This window comes from Tursiops truncatus, chromosome 10 (genome assembly GCF_011762595.2).
Source record: "Tursiops truncatus isolate mTurTru1 chromosome 10, mTurTru1.mat.Y, whole genome shotgun sequence".
Lineage (NCBI taxonomy): Eukaryota > Metazoa > Chordata > Mammalia > Artiodactyla > Delphinidae > Tursiops > Tursiops truncatus.
Genome location: NC_047043.1, coordinates 4,912,445 through 4,927,626, shown reverse-complemented (window position 1 = coordinate 4,927,626; position 15,182 = coordinate 4,912,445). Strand labels below are relative to the sequence as shown.

General features: G+C 45.1%; 1 protein-coding gene across 3 annotated transcripts in view; it reads right to left on the bottom strand.

The window, feature by feature from the left end:
• The window catches only part of RREB1 (ras responsive element binding protein 1), a 180,350-nt gene that overhangs the window by 151,820 nt on the left and 13,348 nt on the right, over positions 1 to 15,182 (bottom strand). The window contains exon 2 of one of the 3 annotated variants that reach the window (XM_033863804.2): positions 590 to 656. The exons of the other annotated variants lie outside the window; for them this stretch is intronic. The gene's annotated coding sequence lies outside the window, so the exon portion shown is untranslated. The remainder of the gene's footprint in view (positions 1 to 589; positions 657 to 15,182) is intronic. 3 annotated transcript variants of the gene reach the window in all.

Genomic DNA, 15,182 nt, shown 5'->3' with positions numbered 1-15,182 from the left:
TTAAAAGAAAAAGTACAATTAAAAAAACCCCATTCACAAATCAACAAATTCAACAAAGTTTGTGTGTAATCAATAAAAACAAAAAAAACCCACCTAGACATAGATATAACAAAAAGTAAAGAGAGATGAAGCAAGATTTAGGTAGGAAGGCTAAAATTTTATTTTTAAAATGTATATTCTAGATTAATTTATATGTTAACTGCAATTCTGATCAAAACCCCAACTGGATAGAACATTTTATACAAAGAAACATAACAAAACAGTTCCCATGTGAGCCTAAAAGAAACAAACTGACGAGAAGAGTAAAGAAAATTTTGCTATACAACTACAGGAAGAAGGCGTATTAGATATTTAAACAATTATCAGTCTATAATTAAAGCATGGGGACTGTGCAAGAAAAAAGTAATTAACAGAATAGAGTAGATAAACTAGGAATAGATCTGTCTGATACACTTATTAAAAGTCAGTTTATGATACAGGAAGCACCAGTAATCATCAGAGAAGGACAGAATTATTCAGAGTAATTCAGTAACAATTGTTGGAATACTTGGTTAGCAATATGGGGGAAAATATCAAGGTAAATTCTTACCTCAAACCATACACCCAAATAAATTCCTTGTGGGTTAACTAGTTAAAGAGGGATGTCGTTTTAAAACCTAAAAATAAAATAAAAACAAAATTGGTCATACTCCCAGAGAGAAAAAAACGTATCATACCACTGGAGGGGGAAGAAGTTTTAAAACTCGAATGCAAATAAGGAATAGACAAATATAAAATTAGAAATAAAAGGGACATTAAAAAAAAAAAGACCATAGATAACTTGACCACATAGAAATATGAACCTTCTCTATGTCAAATTAAAAAAGCAAAAAACAAACCAGGAAAAACATCATTTGCTTTTTACAAAAGAAACATAAATTAAGGTAAGTAGTTAAACATTTTTTTTTCTATTAAACTAGGGGGGAAAAATGCCCAAAGTCCACCAGGATATAGTGAAATGAGTAGACGTTTCACATGCTGAATTGCTAATGGCATCAGCAAACTGGGCAAAACCTTTTGGAAAGCTTTATCTATACACTTTATGTACATATTATTACAATCATGTTTTTTCTTTAAGTAAGTAAAAAAGACTGCAAAGAAATGTACCAAAATGATAAAGAAATAATGTTAGAGTGATGTGAATGGGTTATATTTTTTCTATTTCCCAAATTTTATGTAATTGCCTTACTTTATTATTGTACTAACTTAATTAGACTTATTCTTACCCATATGAACTTTATGTGTTATCTCCTCATATTACAGAATCTCAAAGCATTTTATAAAACCAGAAATCTGGGATCGGAGCCACAATTTTCAAAATCATCTAAAAAGCCATCATTCCACTGGAAACATAAACCTGCAATAAACAAGTCTTGTATTTTTTCCATTTACCCTGGAAAACTAATGCTTTTGTGGTAGGTGAGCGTCTTTTTCAAAAGCTGTGGGAGGCGCAGGATATCTCTGTAAAACTAAAAAATGTGTCAGTGGTGAGTTTGCCTTCCAGTGAAAGCACACCCCCCAGCAAACTGATCAAAGTAAGTGCCTCTGCTCCTGCCCATGTGCTTGGAAGAAAGATCTTCAAGGAATCCCAACCCACCCCAAGGTGCTACGACCTCCTTCCACCAGGATGGAGCTAAGAGCGGCCCAGATCACGTGTCTCTTATCTCCAGTTGCCCAAAGAGCCGCAGGGCTTAGCTAGAGCAGACCAGAGCAAGGGCTCAGATCTAGACCCCAGGCAACGGGGACGGGGAAGGGGCCTTCTCCTAGAGTCTGTTCTATCGCACAGAAACACAGCAGGGGGGGTTCAGCTCTGCATGCCACCAAACACCAATACTAAAACCACCACTGTCCCAAACCACCATGGGACACCACCCCACACCCATTACGAGGCCTAGTACCAAAACCCCATAAAACAACAACAGTCAGCAAGGGTGTGGAGAAAATGGAACCCTTGTGCACTGCTGGTGGGAATGCAAAACAGAAGAGCCTCTATGGAAAAACAGTATGGCAGTTCCTCAAAAACTTAAAAATAGAATTACCCCTATGATCCAGCAATTCCACTTCTGCATCTATACCCTAAAGAATTGAAAGCAGAATCTCAAACATATTTGGACATCCATTATTCACAACAGCCAGCAAGTGGAAGCAACCCAAGTGTTCACAGATGAAGAACGGATAAACAAAATGTGGTCTGTATGTACAACGTCATTCAGTCTTAAAAAGGAATGAAGTCCTGACACAGGCTACAGCATAGGTGAACCCTGAAAACATTATGCTGAGTGAAAAAAGCCAGTCACAAAAGGACAAATGCTGGATGACTCTACTTACATGATGTCCCTACAATGACAAATCCATAGAGCCAGAAAGTAGAACAGGGGTTACCAGGGAGGGGGATGGGGAGTTAGTGTTTAATGGGGACAGAGTTTCTGTTTGGGAAGATGAAAAAGTTCTGGAGAGGATGGAGGTGAGAGTTGCACAACAGTGTGAATGTCCTTAATGCCACTGAACTGGACACTTAAAAACAGCTAAAATGGGGCTTCCCTGGTGGCGCAGCGGTTGAGAGTCCACCTGCCGATGCAGGGGACGCGGGTTCGCGCCCCGGTCCGGGAAGATCCCACATGCTGCGGAGCGGCTGGGCCCGTGAGCCATGGCCGCTGAGCCTGCGCGTCCGGAGCCTGTGCTCCGCGGCGGGAGAGGCCACAACAGTGAGAGGCCCGCGTACCGCAAAAAAAACCCCCAAAAAACAAAAAAAACAGCTAAAAGAGTAAATTATATGTAACGTCTGTTTTACCACTATATCTATAAAGACGATCACCGCACAAATGCTAAAGGCACCAGTCGCTTTCAGTGAATCTTTTATTCTAAGATGCAGATCGCTCCTGAGAACATCCCCCGGGACACAGCACACACCTGTGGCTGGGGAAACGGGACGTACGCGAGCCAGACCCAGGACAGGTGACAGAGGGTGGGGGTCACACTCGCTTCTCAGGCCTTGCAGGACTCGAATCAAAGCGGCACATGGGAAACCACAGGAAACCGAGTGCTGGCACCATAAAACTGCAGAGCAATTTCCTGATCGCCATCTCCGCAACTCAGAATTTTTTACGAAAGGCGTTTACAAAGGGCAAAGCTCTCAACCCATGGGACTCCCGGGGTTGGGCTCCCTGGGTGCTGGCAGAGTCCGTCCATGTCTGGCAGAGCAAGCCTTCCGGAGGGGCTCCCGGTGGGGCTGCAGAGGATGCCACCACATCATAAATTAGAGGCTGAAACAAGGCTGGCCGAGAGCTCTGGTCTCAGGACTTGCTTCAGCCCTCCGAGTGCCAGGTTTGGGGATTATTTTGAGAACTTCATTTAGCCATAGTCAGACATGTCAATTTGTAACTTGCCTAATTTAAGTCACCTGTCCCCCAGCCGCGGTCCCATTCAGCTCCTCCTGCATTGTTCTCTGGACAAAGCTCCAAGCACACTTTTCTTTTTAAAACCTGGTCCAACGGCTCTGTCTTCAGTCTTCCAAAGACTCTTTGGCCACCTACTGGATTTTTTCAGCGTGAGGGCTGGGCAGAAAAAGAGCAACTCACTGCCCTTGTTCAAAGGAAAGCGAGAAGAGTCGCAGACTAGAAGCTAGTCAGACTTTACCGTTAAGTACCCAGGGGGATTTGCAAGAGAATAGCTCAGACACAGCCCGTACTGCCCTCCTTTCAAGGAGAAAGCCAATTATTCCTCTTACCTAAAGAGTTGAGCAGGAGTGTGGTACCTAAAAGCTCCTATGACATCGTTATCCTGGGCACAAGGAGGGAAGAATCAAAAGTGGCCAAAATTCAAGTCGATTTTGTTCTAAGTTACCAGGAGGAAAAAGGCTTAAATGGCTTGTCCGTTTTTTCACATATAAAAAAAGGGTTACCAGCTACTTTCACTTTCTCACGAACAGCATCTTGTCTTCTAAATGAGTCCCGTGTAAGGCATTTAGGGTAAAGCAGATTCGTTTGATTAACAGAGAAAGATGCGGAAAAAAGCCCACACCCCTCCTTTTTTTAAACACAAGCATTCTGTCAGATGTGGCCCTCGAGATCAGAGAGCAAAGTTAGAAAAAAACCCAAGTGACGACTCATTCAGGAAGAGCACACTGAAAATGAAAGATTCATTGATGAGTTTCTAGCTCTCAGACAGTGTCACAGAAGAGAAGCAGGTTCAAGGTGGAGGCTGAGAAAGGCTGGGCTACGCGGGAAGCAGTGGGGTCACTGGGCTGTGCTGGGAACTGCTGAGTCGTTCCAGCAATCTTGGTCACGGGTATGTAGAACACGGTCCCCAAATGACAATTTCTCAAAGCTGCATGGGGGCTGGAGAGGCGCTGGTAGTTAGGGACCGCTCCCCAGGTGCTAATCCTGGCAGGTGGTACGACCTCCAAGAAGGAGGCCTGGAGAGCTGGTTTCAAATGCATTCAGTCCCCGTGGGGAGGATCTCGGGGCCTGGAGGGTCTGGTCTATGCATGTGCACACGTAACTCACAATCCTCACGCATGTGCGGAGACTGGGGTCAGAGAGTGACTGGCTGGAGGTCCAAAGCTCCATGAAACCGGGACAGCAATTCAGGCCCCATCCCCCCACCGGCTCCCAGAGCTGAGTATTCTCACTTCTTGAAATCTGAAAGCCCTCCCGGGTGCTCACAGCAGCCAGAAGGCGCTTGACAAGGCCACGTGGCCGTGCAGGCACCACCAGCAGCTGCTGCATCATCCAGAGGTAGGGCCCGGATGCAGACTGCTCAGCAGCCTGAGGGCGGCCTGTCCAGTGGTAGAAGACGTCGGGGAAAGAGGAGAAAGCACCTCAGCCGTCACAGGCGGGCGTGCAAACACATGCAGGTCCCCCCCAGCCTCCCCTGCCTTCCCCTCCGGCTCCAGCCTCTCAAAGTTCTCCTCGTGACTCAAGTTGCTGGAAGCATGGCTTGTCCTTGCCTCTGTTCTCTTCCCTTCCATTTCCCCAGCAGCTGAGGATACCCCCCAGACAGGCTCTCCTTAGCTTTACTGCTTTAATGCTGGTTGTAGTAGTGAGCTCCAGAGCTACAAAAGCTTGCACTGGAAACAGGTCTGGATCGTGAAGCTGGAAACAAACCACAGTTAACGTGTCCCGAGAGCCTTGACTCCACCTTGAGCCACGTGGTTTGCATACAGGATCGCATCTAACGTTTGCCACCACCCCGGAGTCAGACACCTGCCCCCATTTTGCTGAAGGGAGGGTTAGCAGGGCTTGAATCTCCCCTTAGGGGACCCCCTAAGGTCCCCGCTTTATCACGGCTGGTCCTGAAATCACACCGGTGGGGCCCCTCTGACTGGCTTGGCTCTACCTGAAATAAGGATTCGGACTTTCTTTAAAGGGGCTGAAGTTAAAACAGACCAACAGATCAAAGTCGCTGTGTTCAGACAACCCCGAACTGCCCCGATCTGCTGAAGGCCACTCGCCCTGTGTGCGTGCCTTGCCTTAAGGATGGGAAGTAACAGGACCATGAAATGCCAGGTGTTGCCAGGGAGAAGCTGGCAAACCATCTTCCGAGATGCCAACTGAAAACACCCTCAGCTGTAAAGACCCAACTGGAATGGCTCTTCCTTCTTTCCCCAAAGGCAAACCAGGACATCGAGAAAGCTGAGGAAGAGCCCTGATTTCTTTCTCTTTCCTTCCTTCCTTCCTCTCTTTCTTCTTTCTCTCCTTCCTTCCTTCCTTCCTTTTTCTTTTTTTAGATTTTTTATTTTTTGGCTGCACTGCGCAGCATGTGGGATCTTAGTTCCCCGACCAGGGATCGAACCCACACCCCCTGCGTTGGAAGCGCGGAGTGTTTAACCACTGGACCTCCAGGGAAGTCCTATGGGCCCTGATTTAAACCACGGTGGAAAGAGTTACCAGCGGGTTGGAGGACCACTGTTCTGAGCACAGAGGTACTGTTTTCCTGCTGCACCACGAGTGCATCACAGCCCCACCAAGATGACGGGACAAAGGTTAAGGACGGCTGATAAGCTGGGCAAGAGGTGGGGGCTGAGACGTTTGAGGCGTGGCAACGCTGGGAGGAGCAGCCCCGGGAAAGAGAGGAATGAATATGAGAAGCCCTCGCGCAGCGAGAGGGCTTCGCCGGCCAGCTAGCTAGAGCAAGTCGTTTTTCAAGAGAAGAAACCACCCAGAGGAAACTGGTCAAAATGCATGTTTTGAATTCAGACAGATGATCAATGTTGTTTCCCACGCACAGCCTGCCGCGACCCGCTACCTCTGCAGGCTTCGTCGGCTGCATGGACAATGGATGTTTCAAATTATACAGCGACATGAGCGGAGTTAAAATGCAACTCAAAAATCTGGCCAGCAGAGGCCCTGATTCCATCCTGAAATGAAGACTATTTGTGGGTATGTATGCAAGTGTGCTCTCCATTTAGAAGAGACTTATTTCCAGTCCCTGAGGCGTCTGAAAGATTCCAGAATCGTGCACAGGTTTTTAGACTGCTTTCCGGAGAGGCTGATACACCAAGCAGTCACTATGCTGGGCTCTGACCACAGGTCACAGGCCTTTCGGGCAGTTGATGGAGAAGGTTCTCTGGGAGGGTACAAGGGGGAGGGGGGTGGTACATCACATAGCTCAGAGGAAGCTCCTCTGGGACCAGACATACCTACCATGGCGGCTGCCACGAAAACCCAAGTGGCCGAAACTGGCTTTGAATCCAAAGGTGCCCCCTAGATTCGGCCCAGCACACCTACCAGGGTCCAAGTTAAACCATTTACAGGCCCAGAAAGGTCACCTCTAGGAGACACTTAGGCAATAATCTGTCCTGGCAAAGAAGGAAGTGATTTGAAATCTTAATTGGCTGTGCAGAAAGAGGGTACAAGGAAACAGACCTTGCCGTGGTTACCGTATTGGTGTCTAGTACCCTCTGGGTGGGCTCGGCCGGTCAAACAGGTTCCACACTGTCTGAAACTCCTTCGTAGATAACGTCAGCCCGATGCACCTGGATGCTACCACAGTGGAAGACTCCCAACCTGGATGTGAAGGCTTCCTCACCGCTACTCTCCGCATCTGTGCGAGAACGTGGCACACAAGACGCGCTGCAAGAGTACGGCAACAGGCCCTTCCTCCAACGTGTACGTGGGGAGAAAGAAAGGGCAAATCTACTGCTTCCTTAAAAGAGAAAGACTACCTAAAGCAAAGGTGCTACAAAAATGCACAAACCCTGGTTCTATCTCTTATCAACTGACAACGTAGACAAATGATCTAACCTCTCTGAGTCTCAGTGTCTGCACTCATAAAGACATACGATGATATGGACCATCCAAGACTGCGATAAAGTTAAGTAACACACAAGCACTCAGCACAGGGCGTTGCCCACAGCGAGGAGTGATATCCATTCCCTCAGAGGTTCACCTTCTACCAGTTCCAGAGTTGCAATATACACTGACCTCTGGTACGCTGCAAATCCTTAACGATTCTGATTTCTCGACACACTTTTATTATAAATCAGTTCCAAGAGGGTAGAGACCTTGTTTATTAATTGCCATAATCCCAGTGCTAACTAAATCTCTGTGGTAGGAACACGCCGATAAAGCGGAGATGCCAACACTGTTTGGAACAACTCTGTATATTTACTTGCAGGTTTGTGTCCAGGCAGTGAGGTAGACACCTCTTTGTGTACCATTATTAGTGCCTGGTATCAAAAGTCTATGGCAGGGACTTCCCTGGCGGTCCAGTGCTTAAGACTCTGCGCTCCCAATGCAGGAGGCACGGGTTTGATCCCTGGTTGGGAAACTAAGATCCCGCATGCTGCACGGCACGGTAAAAAAAAAAAAAAAAAAAGTCTATGGTAAGAATCCTCCTAATACAGGGGTTCTCAAACTTTTTGGTCTTAAAATTATTGATGATCCCAAAGAGCTTTTGTTTGCGTAGTTTTACAGCTGTCAGTATTTTCCATATTAGAAATTAAAACCGAGGATAAAGTAAATTTATTATCTAAAATAATGATAAACCCATCACATCAGTATAAATAGCATATTTTTATGAAAAATAACCGTGTTCCAAAAAAAATTTAATGAGAAGAATACATAGCTTTACATTTTTGCAAATCTCTTTTAATGCCTGGATTTAGAAGGTGCTGGGGTTCTCTGCAGTCTGATTTTTGTTTTTTGGGTTTTTTAAATATTTATTTATTTGGTTGCACTGGGTCTTAGTCGCGGCAGGCGGGCTCCTTAGTTGCAGCATGTGAACTCTTAGTTGCGGCATGCGTGTGGGATCTAGTTCCTTGACCGGGGATAGAACCCAGGCCCCCTGCACTGGGAGTGTGGAGTCTTAACCACTGCGCCACCAGGGAAGTCCCTCTGCGGTCTGTTGTGATATCACACATCACGTATCCTCTAAGCCCAGAGAGAAAAAGTGAAAAAAGTCAACCTTATTATTGTTATAAAAATAGTTTGACCTCATGGACCCATGGAGAGGACATCAGGGATTCCTAAGCTTCCAAACTAGACTTTGAGACCCACTGTTTTACCAGTGACGGCAAGAAAACACACTATTTGTTGCTACTATTAAGGGTGGTTTTATCTGACAAACATCTGAATTTCAAATTTCAAAACTAAACCCAATTTTTCATCATTTGCCTCTGTGTATATGCCCTCATTCAGCTGGAATCTGACAGATAGTCTACTTAACGTAATGACAAGGATATATATTTGAGTGTGTGTGTGTGTCTGTGTGTGTGTAAAAAAACTTCCCAGGTAGGGGTGCTGCAAACCCGACCTCTCCCAAACTGACCTCATTATCCTTCCCCCAAACCTGCTCCTCAGTGGTGAGGAACTATAATGTTTTCAATGAAGCATAGTTTTCCTCTCCCCAAAGTCAAGTCCTGCAGGCCCAGGCCTGTACTGGCTCTCGGATCGCAGCTCACACCGAGAAAGCCCCCTTCCCTTCAGTTTCTCCTAGTCCCTTTTTCCCAGGCACATCCTAAAAAGCACGCTTCCCCCTCAGAGCCTTCTTTAGAAGAACGGTCCAAAATTCTTCTTGTCCCATCAAGCTTAAACCACACTGCTGCTTGGTAGGTTCAGAAACTTCGCAAGTGGATTTCTCTGTTACATGGAACCAGCCTGTGTTAATTTTCATTGTATCATTGAAAGAAATTGGAGAAGAGAATTTCATCAGTTTATGGTCATTTATAAAACTGTTTCTATTAAATTAGGTGTTGGCTTTGTGCCCCCTGTATACAGAGAGGCGGAGGCTAAGACACAGCATTACAAAGCAGATGATTTGATCAATTACAGGGCATCTCACCACTTTGCATCAAATTCTCTTTGTGAAGACCCACAGAAGGAAGGTCTTGGTGCCAAGGAAAAAATCGTGTTTCTCCTGCACAACTGGTTTGTTTTCATATCACAAGGGCCCTGTGAGTCTCATTATTAATCATTTCCCCTATTTGCTTTGTGCTAAGCTGACCAAAGCCAGCTCTGAGGCCCACATCTAGCAAACGAGCTGGATTTCGTGACATTATTTTGTGTATCAACCTCACCCCAGGCTTTAGCTTACGTTTCTACTTTAGCCTTGATTCATTTCCTTGTTTATTCACTCATTCATTCATTCATTCGTTTATATTTTCTTTTTAAGTTATTTTTCCCCTCTCTTTTTAATTTTTCCCTCACTTATTTTAAATAATGTTGTACTATGCATATCTCTACGATCCCTTTTTGGAATGAAGCGGGGTATATATGAATAAGTAAACTGGGTAAAACTTCAACCTACTCCAAACCAAGCTTCCCCAGTGAGCCCTCGAGGAGATTGGGCCAAAATCAGTCGCGGGCATTTGTTTTCTCTGATCCATATTGTCAACTACATTTCTGGATACACGTGAGTGGTTACTTAACATTACACACTTCCAGCTACCACATACGTAACCCACTTTGAGGGTGTTAGTTTGCAGAGGCTCTCCTCAGATTAGAGGGAAGGAAGAACAACCCTGGGTAAGTTACATATATTATCTTTACTCTCCACAAATACCTATGAAAAGCAACCACCAGGTGAGAAAACTAAGATGCACAAAGGTCCCATAATTTGCCCAAGGTGACACAGATCGCAAATGGTGACACCAGATTATGAAACCAGCCCTGTGGTACTCAAAAGCTCTCGGGGGTGGGTTCATCTGGTGAAAATTCAGGGAGCTGTCCCTTCATACTATGTGCACTTTTCTGTGAGCACGTTACACTTCAACAAAATGTTAAAAAGAAAAGAAAAAGGCCATGGGCTCTTCTGTATCTCAGTGTGAAGTCAATGTGACAATGACAATGTGACAAAATTCGTATGGTGTAGAGCAGAAGACAAGGCAGGGGGTCACAGCATGGGCCCTGATGTTACTGCCTTAACTGGTCCACACTCGTGGGATTATTTTTAATGAATCAAACAGTAAACTTAATGAACAGATTCTTTCTTAGGTCTCCTCCACTCACATGCCCATTCTCCAAGGACACTGGGTCAGAGGGTACAACCCACATCTGTGTGTCTGAGGCCTCGATAATAAGGTCGGGGGCCTAGAAGATTAAAAAGTGATAAAGACGTTCACAACGATATGTACCTCTTCCTTTTATTATCTTTTTGTTAGGTTTTCTTCCTCTCCATTGAAAACCTGTATAAGAAAATGGAACATCCATGAGGAGATTTTCCACTTTGCTGGATGTGAAGCTCTCCAGCAGGCCTGGTAATAGTTCAGAAGAGTCTCTCTCATCATCCACTATTGTACATTTAGAAACATCATAATTTTATCACTAGCCTAACTAACATATAATAAGGAAGGTAAATCTTCCTTATTTACCTTCCTGGTAAATAAGGTAAATCTTCCTTATTTACCTTCCACATTAAGAGACCTGGAACAAGTCTCTTAATGTGCAGGTTCTTCCTTCCCTCTTCAGTAAGATGGAGAAATTGAGCTGGATGATTTCTAAGGTTTCTTCATGACCAAACACTACAATTCTGAAGTGCCTCAAACATAATCATATTGGATTCCCTCTCTCTCTCTCTTTTTTTTAATTGGATAAAATTGCTTTACAATGTGGTGTTAGTTTCTTCTGTACAATGAAGTGAATCAGGTATACGTATACCCTCTTGGACCTCCCCCATCCCACCCATCTAGGTCGTCACAGAGCACCGAGCTGAGCTCCCTATGCTATAGAGCAGGTTCCCACTAGCTATCTACTTTACACATGGTAGTGTATTTATGTCAAACCTAATCTCCCAATTCGTCCCACCCTCCCTTTCCCCGTGTCCACGTGTCCATTCTCTACGACTACATCTCTATTCCTGCCCTGCAAATAGATTCACCTGCATAGGGCCCAATACCAGACACTCAACGTCCTCTCATGAAAATTAAGGAGCTGCTTAGAGCACAGAAGGCCAACCCGCCTCTGCGCAGTGGTAAGCAAATGGTGTACTTATGGGCAAAGCTAGGATGTTCCTTCAAAAACCAGTTCTGGGGGACTTCCCTCGTGGCACAGTGGTTAAGAATCTGCTTGCCAATGCAGGGGACACGGGTTTGATCCCTGGTTCGGGAAGATCCCACATGCCACAGAGGAACTAAGGCCATGCGCCACAGCTACTGAGCCCACGCGCCTAGAGCCCGTGCTCAGCAACAAGAGAAGCCACCATAACAAAGAGTAGCCCCCGCTCGCCTCAACTAGAGAAAGCCCATGCACAGCAACAAAGACTCAACTCAGCCATAAATGAATTCATTAATTTAAAAAACCAACCCAACAAAAAACACAGTTCTGGGCCTCCTCCAGTCCCTAGACATCCGTCAATCTTGTTATTGGCCATGAACCTGGCCATCGTCATATTAGCGCTGAAGGATTCTTACCTGGCGGGCCAGGCAGGGGCAACAGAACCAGGGGGCAAAGTGGGGAGGCCAAGTAAACGATGAATGACATCATAAGCCATTGAGAAGATCTCTTTAAACCTCAGAGTGATCTTAGTGACTGGACTGTCTGGGTCACTATCAGATGGAGAGTAATTCTCCTCTAGAAAACAGAAAATCCTATTTGATTGCATAGTCAGAAGCAGAACATAGAGTCGCTCAAAGCCAGGTTCTAGAGAGAGGTAAGCATTGTCTTCCTATCACAACCTGGACGCTGTATGACCACGGGCGAGCTTCTTTGTGTCTCTAAGTGTGTTCAGTCAATGATCAACAGAAGCCAATGAACAGGGTTCTTGTGAGGCATAAATGAAAAATTACCTGTAAACGCTCAGCACAGAGCCTGGCACAGGTTAACAATGGACAGAAGCCCCTCTATTCCACCCCACCATCCTCTCATCTATCCTTGGGCACCTGCTAAGAAGTTACGAGTTTGTCTGATACACTCTCATTTCCTGTATAAGCCCTCCTTTTGAGGAATCCCTACCTAAGCCACCGGGATTCTAAATGCTCCTGAGGCCTTGCTAAAGGAATGAATGATTTATAAGGCACAGGACACAATACCAAGGCACAGTTCGGATCCAAATAGACCCTTTAGGTCCATTTCTGCTAGTGTCCAGCTTATTTTGTAATTAACAAAGGGCAGGATTTTGCTTTGAGGATCCACAAAGAAAATGACAGTTCCGCATCAGATGTTCGACTCCGGGCAAGTTATTTAACCTCTCTGCGCCTCCGTTTCCTCTTCTGTAAAATGGGGCTAATAATAGTGGTCTACTCATAGATTTAAACATAAAGGGCCTGACGCATGGCACCTAAGAGGTGTCAGCGACCCTATATTAAACCTCTCTGAAATTGTCCATTAAATGGTAGGTGATCGATGAAAATCTAAGCTTACCACACCATCAATATTGTCACTAGGTCCCTGCCTGTCCGTACCACCAGGGAATCGTTTAAAATATGCAAATGCCTGCCTCCTCTTTTCCCCGGCTTGTCTTCTTCCCTTGGTCTAGATCAGGTCCAGGAACCTGCATTTTCAATGAACCCCCTGAGTCCCAGCAGATAATCACTGAAGCGACAGACACTGCCTGGAACACACTAGAGAAACTGGATCAGACGTTGGTGATTCCCCTCTCCCTCCAAGAAACGGATTTATGGTTTGGGTAAAAACCATTAAGAACACATTGGTTTTCTTGTTGGTTTCACTTTGAGTTTCTGCCTTCTGCGACACAAAATGAAATCATACAGAGCTTGGGGCTTCACCTCCCACGTGGGGCAGCACTGCCACGTGACCAGAGGGGTGAGAACTGAAACCAGAGGCAGACAAGTTGAGGGGAACCTATACAGAGAGAGAGGTACATATACATATGTATATTCCTTTCCCTTTCCTTTCTTCTTTAAAAAATGAGAACTCCTTAGAGACGTGTGTGACACGTGTGACAAAAGAACGGCAAATGAACAATGTGAGTTTTCACCCAGAGGATTGTCACTGGCAGTGGATGCAAGTCGAGGTGTGAAGCTGTGACTCCAATCTCAAAGGGTGTGGCATCTTTAGGACAGAATTTCGGGGAAAGGAAGAGCATTGTAAATAAAACGCGCGATCTCAAGCGCGTGATCAAGTATGGAACTAGAATGAGTTCATAGCTTGAAAAGAAACAACGAACTGAAAGCAGCTTGATATGCAAGATAAAATGAACCAGGCTGCCAAAACTCTCGTATGGGTTTCCACAACAGATGTCAATAGGATACAACCGTTTAAAATTATGCAAAATGGGAAAATGTTCAATCCCATGAAACCAAGTATGATGGGCAATCACCCAGATGGAAGTGTCCACATTTCTTGTCTGCTCCAAGAAGTATCTTATGCAACACGAGCACTTAATAATTCTTCATCAAAGATAACCATAATCAGCTCACAAAACATACTAAAGAAAAACACAATAATCTGTACACCCCCCAAAAAAGCTTTTAAAATACCATTTACAATAGCATCAAAATGGTTACGTTTCCCAGGAATATTATTACACATATTTCTGCATGTTATATATATATGTAGCAATGTATTTTTTATATATTATATATGGTTTTATACAGAACATTATAAAACTTTCTTGGGACGGTGAAGATGATATAAATAAGCATGAAGAAATCAGTGTTCGTGTATAATACTTATATAACATGGACTGACTATGTACCAGACAGTATCTTAAGCACCCTCCACATATTATATGCAACACATGTAGTCATTTAATCCCCTCAATTATCCTGTAAGGAAGGTACTATTACGATCCCTATTTTACAAATAAGGAAACTGAGGCTCACGGAGCTTCTGCAGGGCCACGTGGCCAGTGAAGAGTGGGGTCGGGATCTGCGCACAGGAAGGTGGGCGCCATTTTTTTTTTTTTTTTTTTTTTTTTGGTGGTACGCGGGCCTCTCACTGCTGTGGCCTCTCCCGCTGCGGAGCACAGGCCCCGGACGCGCAGGCTCAGCGGCCATGGCCCACGGGCCCAGCCGCTCCGCGGCATGTGGGATCCTCCCGGACCGGGGCACGAACCCGTGTCTCCTGCATCGGCAGGCGGACTCTCAACCACTGCGCCACCAGGGAAGCCCCATTTTTTTTTTTTTTTTTTTTATGGTTTGTTATTTTGGGCACCATTCTTTAAAGACTACACCCCGCCTTTCGATGTGGTGAACTCGCTGTTGTAAACACGTCAGGCCTACAAATTCAGTGCAGTCCTAATAATAACTCCAACAGGTTCTGTTAGGGAATTTGTTCTGTTTCTAAAATGTATATAGAAGGGCAAAAAGCCAAGAACACCAAGACATGCTTAATGGAAGCACAGGCCCTCCCAGGCATCAGGACTCGCTGTGAGGCTGTGATAATTAAGGGATCGACAAAGAGACCAGTGGAATTGAGTAGAGAGCACGGAAACAGACATAGCACAATGGCCACGTGGTTGATGACACAGGTGGTAAGTATTCCAGGTTACGTGGATACGTAAATAAATAGACAAATGGTACCTAAATAGACAAAAAACGAAAATAGTCTCCTACCTTAGAACATTCACAAAAATCAGTTTCAGATAAATAAAATACAATGAAATCACACGCGAAAGGCACAACTCTAGAGAATACAGGAGAATAGCTTCATGAACCTGGGAGAGGGAAGAATTTCTTCAACAAGATAGAAGGGACTTCCCCAGTGGCACGTGGTCAGGAGTCTGCCTGCCAACGCAGGGGACAC